Here is an 8,662-nt window from a genome sequence, read left to right as displayed (position 1 = left end):
AGAAATTTATATTTCTATTACTATTAACGAAATGTTAATTTCGTTATTAATTATGATTTTTAATAGAAATGTGTATTTCTATTAAAAATAAAAAAAATAAAACAAAATAGAAATCGAGATGTAAATTTCGATTCTTGGTGTTTCAGCACATGTAATATAGAGCGACCTGTTCTTAGCTCGCTGTCTTGCTGAATCTCCGTCTACTGCGTTTGCTTCGCCTTTTATACTTGTGATGTGCGAAGAAAGCAGTATCTTTGTTCTTGTGATTTCAACGGTTCGTTGTTTACAAGTTTCTTTCTATTGTTGTTTGTTTTCTTGTTGTTTATTTTGTTTTTATTATATTTGTGTTGTTTGGTATTATTTGTGTAGTAAAATTTAGTTAGTGTAAATTTTATGTTACAATATAATAATAATAATGCAATTACAATAATTGATACAATTGATTTTTATAATAAAGTTAATATAAAACTTAACAAAATGATTTGAAAACATTTAAAACTTCTGAGTTTTACTTTATAAAGTAAACAAAAATATACCGCGAGTTGTCGTCTACAAAAGTAACAAAGTATCTGGATCCTCCTAATTAACATTTATTGGTCCACAAGCATCACTATGGGCGAAGTCTAAGATATTTTTTGTTTTACTTTGAGACGATTGAAACGGTTTAATGTTGCATTTGCATTTAAGACACACTGTGCAGTTTATATGTTTTCGATCTGAATCAAATTTTAAACCCAGCACTAGTTGTTTATTTTTTAATTCGATTAAACTATTAATGTTTAAGTGTCCGTACCGTCTATGCCACAGAACTAAATCATCATTTTCATTATTAATAAATTGGTATTACGACCGATATTTAATTAGTTTTTTATATATATACCGGGCTTAGGTCGTTTATTTAACACATAGGTTTATAAAAATGTTTTTTTAAAAAAATTAAAAAATTTTTACACTTTTTTCCAACTGTGTTAAATGTTTAAATTTATTTAATTTTTATACAAAAATTATATTAATACAAATATTTCGGTCTACATCGTAGACCATCTTCAGTGTATATAAAAGATTACATATTTAATTATATGTAAATAAACATATAAACATACAATCAAAACAAAAAACCAAAAATGACAAACATTGTTGTCTCTTTCAATGTTTGACATTTTTTAACATTTAAATTTATTTGAACAAAAGCAAAACGTTAATTTAAAAAAAAACAATAAAATTTAAAATTAAAATCAAAAATAAATATACGAAAATATTTTTTAATTGGTAACAATGGAAGATAAATTAAACTTTTTATATAAAACTATAAATTTATATTAAATTTTTTTTTTTATTTTAATTATGGTTAATCAGAGACCTGTAAATTTGTGCAAGACCCTCTGTGTCTTTTTTGTAGTTTAGTCTCTGATTGTCTGGAACTTCAATAATATGTAACATTTCAAGCATTAACCTACGTCTGTAATTAGGGTCTTTGTTGATGATCTGTACTTCTTCAAAATTTGGAGTATGGTTCATCATAGAGCAATGGGTTGCTAATGCTGTCTTTTGGTCAACGGGAGTTGTTCTGCTCTTTATGTCGTGTCTGTGGCCAGCGATTCTCGTCCTGAGTTTATTTTTTGTTGTACCAACATATACCTGGTGGCATACGTTAGACCCGTCACCTCCACATGGAATTTTGTATACGACATCATGCTCATCTAATTTGTCTATTGGACTTTTTGTTTTATTAAAAAAGCGATTTTTTAGCGTGTTTCTCGCTTTGAAAGCCAAAGTGTGCGTGTCGTCATTATAGCATTTAGATTTGCTAAAATTTTCCGAAAACCCAGGGATATACGTCATAGGGAGATAAATTTTTGGTGGGGGATCGGATATTTTCTTACGCACTATATTCACTTGTTTTAGAAGAGAATATATCGTCCGTTTGGGGTAGTCATTTTTAAGCAAGATGTCAATAAGAATTTTTTCATTTTCTTTATGAAAAATTGGATCGCTGATATTCATTACACGTCGAATCAAATTCAGTGCTGTGTTCCGAATTATATGATGAGGGTGTTGAGAGTTGTAATTAATATATCGTCCAGTATTCGTGGGTTTTTTGATACCAATTAATTTTGATTTTATTGTTATGTCTTATAACTATAGCGTCAAGATAGGCAAGTTTTTCGGATTCTTCTTCTTCTTTGGTGAACTTTATATATCTATGTAAATTATTTAGTGTATGTAATGTACTCTCTATGTTGTCAATTTTTATAATAGCAAATATATCGTCTACGTATTTGGTAAGTAGTCTAGGTTTTATAACTACTTCGTCCATCATTTTGTCTAAAATATTCTCCATCACAAAATCTGCTACTACAGGTGATATCGGAGAACCCATTGGCATCCCTTTTGTTTGATTGTAAATTTTGTTCTCGAATATGAAGTAGCTATTTTCTTTAAGGAGGAAGCCTAAAATCTCCATAAATGTTTCTTTCTTTATATTGCATTCATTTTTGATAAGAGACCACTTACTATCAATGATTTTTAATGCATAGTCTACTGGGATGCTCGGAAATAATGAGATTACATCAAAGGAAACTAATCTTTCATCGTCAAAAATATGTGAACTGTTAATTTTTTCTTTAAAAGCAATAGCATCTTTGATATTGTAGACGGAGTCTTTAGTTATGCTTTTTAATATAGATGCAATATATTGAGATAATTTGTGTGATGGGGAATTTATACACGACGTTATAGGTCTTAAAGGGATGTCCATCTTATGTATTTTCGGCAACCCATAGATTCGTGGTGCCGTAGCTGTGTAAGTAATTAATTTTTTCTTTTTTGCAATATCAAACGCATTTTCTTTGAATAATTTTTCGATTAGTTTGTTGTTTTTAGTCTGTAATTTTGAGGTCGGATCTCGTTTTAAAACTTTGTAAGTGGTAATGTCATTTATAATATTCAACATTTTCTTTTTGTAATCGGCTTTGTTCATTGCTACTGTTGAATTGCCTTTATCTGCGTTTAATATGAGAATATCTTGATTCTCTTTAAGGAAATCTTTTGTTTGACCTACTGTATACGATATAAATTTGTCTTTTTTATTGTGTTTTTTCCTCATTTGAGAGTCAATCATTTTGCTAAATCGTGCTCTCGATATTTCTTGCTTGTTTTTATCCGATAATGTTTGGATAATTTCTTCTCCTTCAGCAATGCAATTTAATAGGGGAAAATGTTTGCCAGATGTTGGTAATGCATATTTGCCACCTAGAGAGAGTAACCATTCAATATTTGTTGGTATGATTTTGTTAGTTTTGTTTATAAACCAGTTTTTGTTTATAATAATGTTATGCTCTTTTATTTGATTTTCTATTAGTTTATTGAATTTTTTATTTTTGGTTTTGGTATTTTTATTTGTTGTATTGTCATATAGATATTCCTCACTTTTAAGCAATAGTTTCATGTCTGATTCATTTAGTTGCCTTTTGATCTTTGCTATTAATTTGTTTATAATTGATTTCTTACTGTTAGAAATTAAGTGTTTATAGTCAAGTAATAATATTAAGATTTTCTGGTGAAATATATCAATATTCTTAACTAATTTATTAAATATTACCCTTGGAATCTTGTTTGTGTCATTAAATAACTTTTTAACGTGTTTTGTTGCATTTGTTATAAATTCGGGTATCAGCAGTGCTTTTTTGCATTTCAGACTAAAAACAACAAACTAATCGAAAAATTATTCAAAGAAAATGCGTTTGATATTGCAAAAAAGAAAAAATTAATTACTTACACAGCTACGGCACCACGAATCTATGGGTTGCCGAAAATACATAAGATGGACATCCCTTTAAGACCTATAACGTCGTGTATAAATTCCCCATCACACAAATTATCTCAATATATTGCATCTATATTAAAAAGCATAACTAAAGACTCCGTCTACAATATCAAAGATGCTATTGCTTTTAAAGAAAAAATTAACAATTCACATATTTTTGACGATGAAAGATTAGTTTCCTTTGATGTAATCTCATTATTTCCGAGCATCCCAGTAGACTATGCATTAAAAATCATTGATAGTAAGTGGTCTCTTATCAAAAATGAATGCAATATAAAGAAAGAAACATTTATGGAGATTTTAGGCTTCCTCCTTAAAGAAAATAGCTACTTCATATTCGAGAACAAAATTTACAATCAAACAAAAGGGATGCCAATGGGTTCTCCGATATCACCTGTAGTAGCAGATATTGTGATGGAGAATATTTTAGACAAAATGATGGACGAAGTAGTTATAAAACCTAGACTACTTACCAAATACGTAGACGATATATTTGCTATTATAAAAATTGACAACATAGAGAGTACATTACATACACTAAATAATTTACATAGATATATAAAGTTCACCAAAGAAGAAGAAGAATCCGAAAAACTTGCCTATCTTGACGCTATAGTTATAAGACGTAACAATAAAATCAAAATTAATTGGTATCAAAAACCCACGAATACTGGACGATATATTAATTACAACTCTCAACACCCTCATCATATAATTCGGAACACAGCACTGAATTTGATTCGACGTGTAATGAATATCAGCGATCCAATTTTTCATAAAGAAAATGAAAAAATTCTTATTGACATCTTGCTTAAAAATGACTACCCCAAACGGACGATATATTCTCTTCTAAAACAAGTGAATATAGTGCGTAAGAAAATATCCGATCCCCAACCAAAAATTTATCTCCCTATGACGTATATCCCTGGGTTTTCGGAAAACTTTAGCAAATCTAAATGCTATAATGACGACACGCACACTTTGGCTTTCAAAGCGAGAAACACGCTAAAAAATCGCTTTTTTAATAAAACAAAAAGTCCAATAGACAAATTAGATGAGCATGATGTCGTATACAAAATTCCATGTGGAGGTGACGGGTCTAACGTATGCCACCAGGTATATGTTGGTACAACAAAAAATAAACTCAGGACGAGAATCGCTGGCCACAGACACGACATAAAGAGCAGAACAACTCCCGTTGACCAAAAGACAGCATTAGCAACCCATTGCTCTATGATGAACCATACTCCAAATTTTGAAGAAGTACAGATCATCAACAAAGACCCTAATTACAGACGTAGGTTAATGCTTGAAATGTTACATATTATTGAAGTTCCAGACAATCAGAGACTAAACTACAAAAAAGACACAGAGGGTCTTGCACAAATTTACAGGTCTCTGATTAACCATAATTAAAATAAAAAAAAAAATTTAATATAAATTTATAGTTTTATATAAAAAGTTTAATTTATCTTCCATTGTTACCAATTAAAAAATATTTTCGTATATTTATTTTTGATTTTAATTTTAAATTTTATTGTTTTTTTTTAAATTAACGTTTTGCTTTTGTTCAAATAAATTTAAATGTTAAAAAATGTCAAACATTGAAAGAGACAACAATGTTTGTCATTTTTGGTTTTTTGTTTTGATTGTATGTTTATATGTTTATTTACATATAATTAAATATGTAATCTTTTATATACACTGAAGATGGTCTACGATGTAGACCGAAATATTTGTATTAATATAATTTTTGTATAAAAATTAAATAAATTTAAACATTTAACACAGTTGGAAAAAAGTGTAAAAATTTTTTAATTTTTTTAAAAAAACATTTTTATAAACCTATGTGTTAAATAAACGACATTTTCATTATTATTAAAAAACAATTGCGTTTTTAAATCGATTGTTTTGTTTAATATTTTACACAAAAATAATTGTTTTATTTGCTTTGCTTTTAACACAGTTTCACCGTTTTGATCATCAATATACGCGTTATTTTTATCGAATGTCACTTTATAACCATTGTTTGCTGCATTGCTTACAGAAACAAAATCACATTGCAATACCGGAACATACAACACATTTTTTAATATAAGTACACCCATGTGACTCTTTATTCTCACGTTACCACGTCCTATAGCTTTGAAAAATTTATTACCTGCAAGCATTATTTTTTCACTGCACTGCTCAAAATCTTCAAACATTTCACGATGCGCGCACAAATGAGAAGTTGCGCCACTATCCAAGGACCAAGCTTTTTTATCAAGTACCGTGTTTTGATTAACAAAAACAGAAAAAAAAGATTTTGAATACTCTCCGGGATTTTTTAAGTTCTCTTAACAGAAGTTTCTCTTGATCTGCAGCCAAATGGCCTTTCTTCCCACATTTGTAACATTTAAAGTTACTCTTTTTTCTAATTTTTTTATCTCCTTTACCTCCGCTATATCTTTTGGTGTGCTCGTTGTTGGAATATTTATGGCCTGATTTAGCAACTAATGCTTGTACAATACCATCTGGTTCGATTGTTTCGTTATGTTACTGCGCTCACTTTCCTCAAATAATTTTGTTTTTAAAGCACTAAGCTTTGGGAGCTGATCTCTTGTTTCTAACGCAACAACAAAGTTTTCATAACTTTTTGATAAATTTGCTTAAATTATTATTACAAGCAACTCTTCTTGCAATTCAAGGCCAATTTCTTGTTCAATGACCTTTTCGAAGCTCGCAATATACTGCTGCATAGAATCACCCTCACTCATGCGCATATATAGCATTTTCTTAATAAAAATCGAATTCATATTGGTTGAGTTATGCTGGGCCCATAACCTGTTGGATTCTTAAATATAGAACACAGCTTTTAAATAAAAACGCGTTGTCTTCTTCTCGAGTGTATTATAAAACCGTCGATCTTTATTAAATTAAAATATGAGAGTAAATAAAAGCTTATTAAAACTTGACAAAAATATTTATATATGTGTAGTGTTATTAACATTGTCAAAGGCTTTAACTTCAAAAATTTCCGTTTTATCATACTGCCAACCGAACTCAGTGACAAGCTCATTTGAGAATTCTTTCCAAATGCCATGCAGTCTTGGTGACGCATTCACCCAGAGGTGTGCTGCACCCTTTAAACGGCTTTACACTGCAAGAAGTACACCTTTTCCGGAACACGCATATACATACATAACCGCTTCAACACGTTCGCCAAATTGTGCAGCCGTAATAGAATCTTCATTCGTTGGGTCGAATTTAGGCAAGATTTCCGCGATTTCTCGTATAGAATGCACGTTACGGTCCGTACTGGGCTTATCTGAAGTACTGTTTCGAAGTCTTTCCGGTACATTTGGAACAAAATTAAGTTTATTGATGCCACTGGCGTTTGCATATAGTCTACTTGTAATAGCTTCTTGTTGAACCATTTGCCGCAGTTCGCTAATTTGTTTACACAGTTCCACGTTTTCACCTCGCAATTCCTCATTAGAGTGTTGTAGCGCTTCATAATCGGTTGTAAACTGCAAGACTATGCCGCTTGTCTTCACGTGCTCCGTTAGTCGTTCAACCAATTCTGCTTTGATGCCAGTAGTGGACAGCTCTTGTTGTTGCAAGAAATACTTCAACTGCTCCTTTGTAAGTGAGTCAATTGTTACTGTCGTTGCGTATTTGTCTGCGTTCGTTTTTATTGTCCTACACTAAAAACTCACATTCTTAGTTTTAGTTACTCTTCTTTGAAGGCATATATTCAATCCCACTTCAGAACTTTTAATTTAATCTTTATTTACATAACTTTTAATTTAATATAATTTTATTTAATTGAAAAATATATTCAAGAACCACGTTATGCAACTGACGCCATCCATCGTATTCTTTTTAATCCCATTCTCTTGCTTTTCTGACATTCGCTGTCACCCATATCGTGGGTGACCACATGTTATTTATATTTTAAAGGTGACCAGGTATGCGTTTTTATTGTTGGTTTGCACTTGTTAAAATGTTCTATTTTATCTTATTCGGGTTTCTAAAGGGAATGGTATGATTTGGTTTAATGTTTAGGTTGAAGAGAATCAAACTATGATCCGAAAAGGATTACTTGTCAGATATCTTTCAATTACTAACTACGATATTTAGATTTTCGAATAGAAGTGTTATATCTAGCACTCTTCCCATCCATCAAACCCCTGTAAACTGGGAAAAGTAAATATAGGAATTTTACCTCTATTACAAATTAAAAGATTGGAATTGTTAATAAAATCAAGAAGGTACTCACCCCTGTCTTTGGTTTCCGAACTGCCCCAAAGCGGTTGCCTTGCATATGCGTCGTATCCAATTAGCGTTAGAATATCTTTTGATGAATTTTTGTGTAGTAGCGCGACTACCTCTTCCGGAAAAGCATCTCTATCATGAGCCATGTAGGCAAAAGCCACAATTAAATTTTATTCATCTAGCATTTCGATCCATACGGCTGTCAGATTCTTATAGCTACACTGTCGGTATAGAAAGGCATTAATATATTTTTTAACTAGGATACATGATCCTGGCTTACCACTGTTGCTAATATACAGGTTATTATAGTTCTTCAGGAGGAGATTTTCGAGTGTTAAAGACTGATTTGTGCTACTTTCAGCATTTAAGTAAGTTTACGAAGTCTCTGAAGCTTCTTCCTTAAGCTTTATGTCGTCAAGCAATTTGTTAGCATTCTTTAACTGCTTGCCTTCATCATCATTACCTGTTGGTCGAAAGATCATGATTTTCTTATACCGTACGCCAAAGTTTAGCTTATAGTCCACACGGACAGACTTCACGGATTCTTCGTTTATACCAGAAGAAGCGTCATGTTAT

This window comes from Teleopsis dalmanni, chromosome 1 (assembly GCF_002237135.1).
Source record: "Teleopsis dalmanni isolate 2A chromosome 1, ASM223713v2, whole genome shotgun sequence".
Lineage (NCBI taxonomy): Eukaryota > Metazoa > Arthropoda > Insecta > Diptera > Diopsidae > Teleopsis > Teleopsis dalmanni.
Note: the sequence above shows the minus strand (reverse complement) of the source record.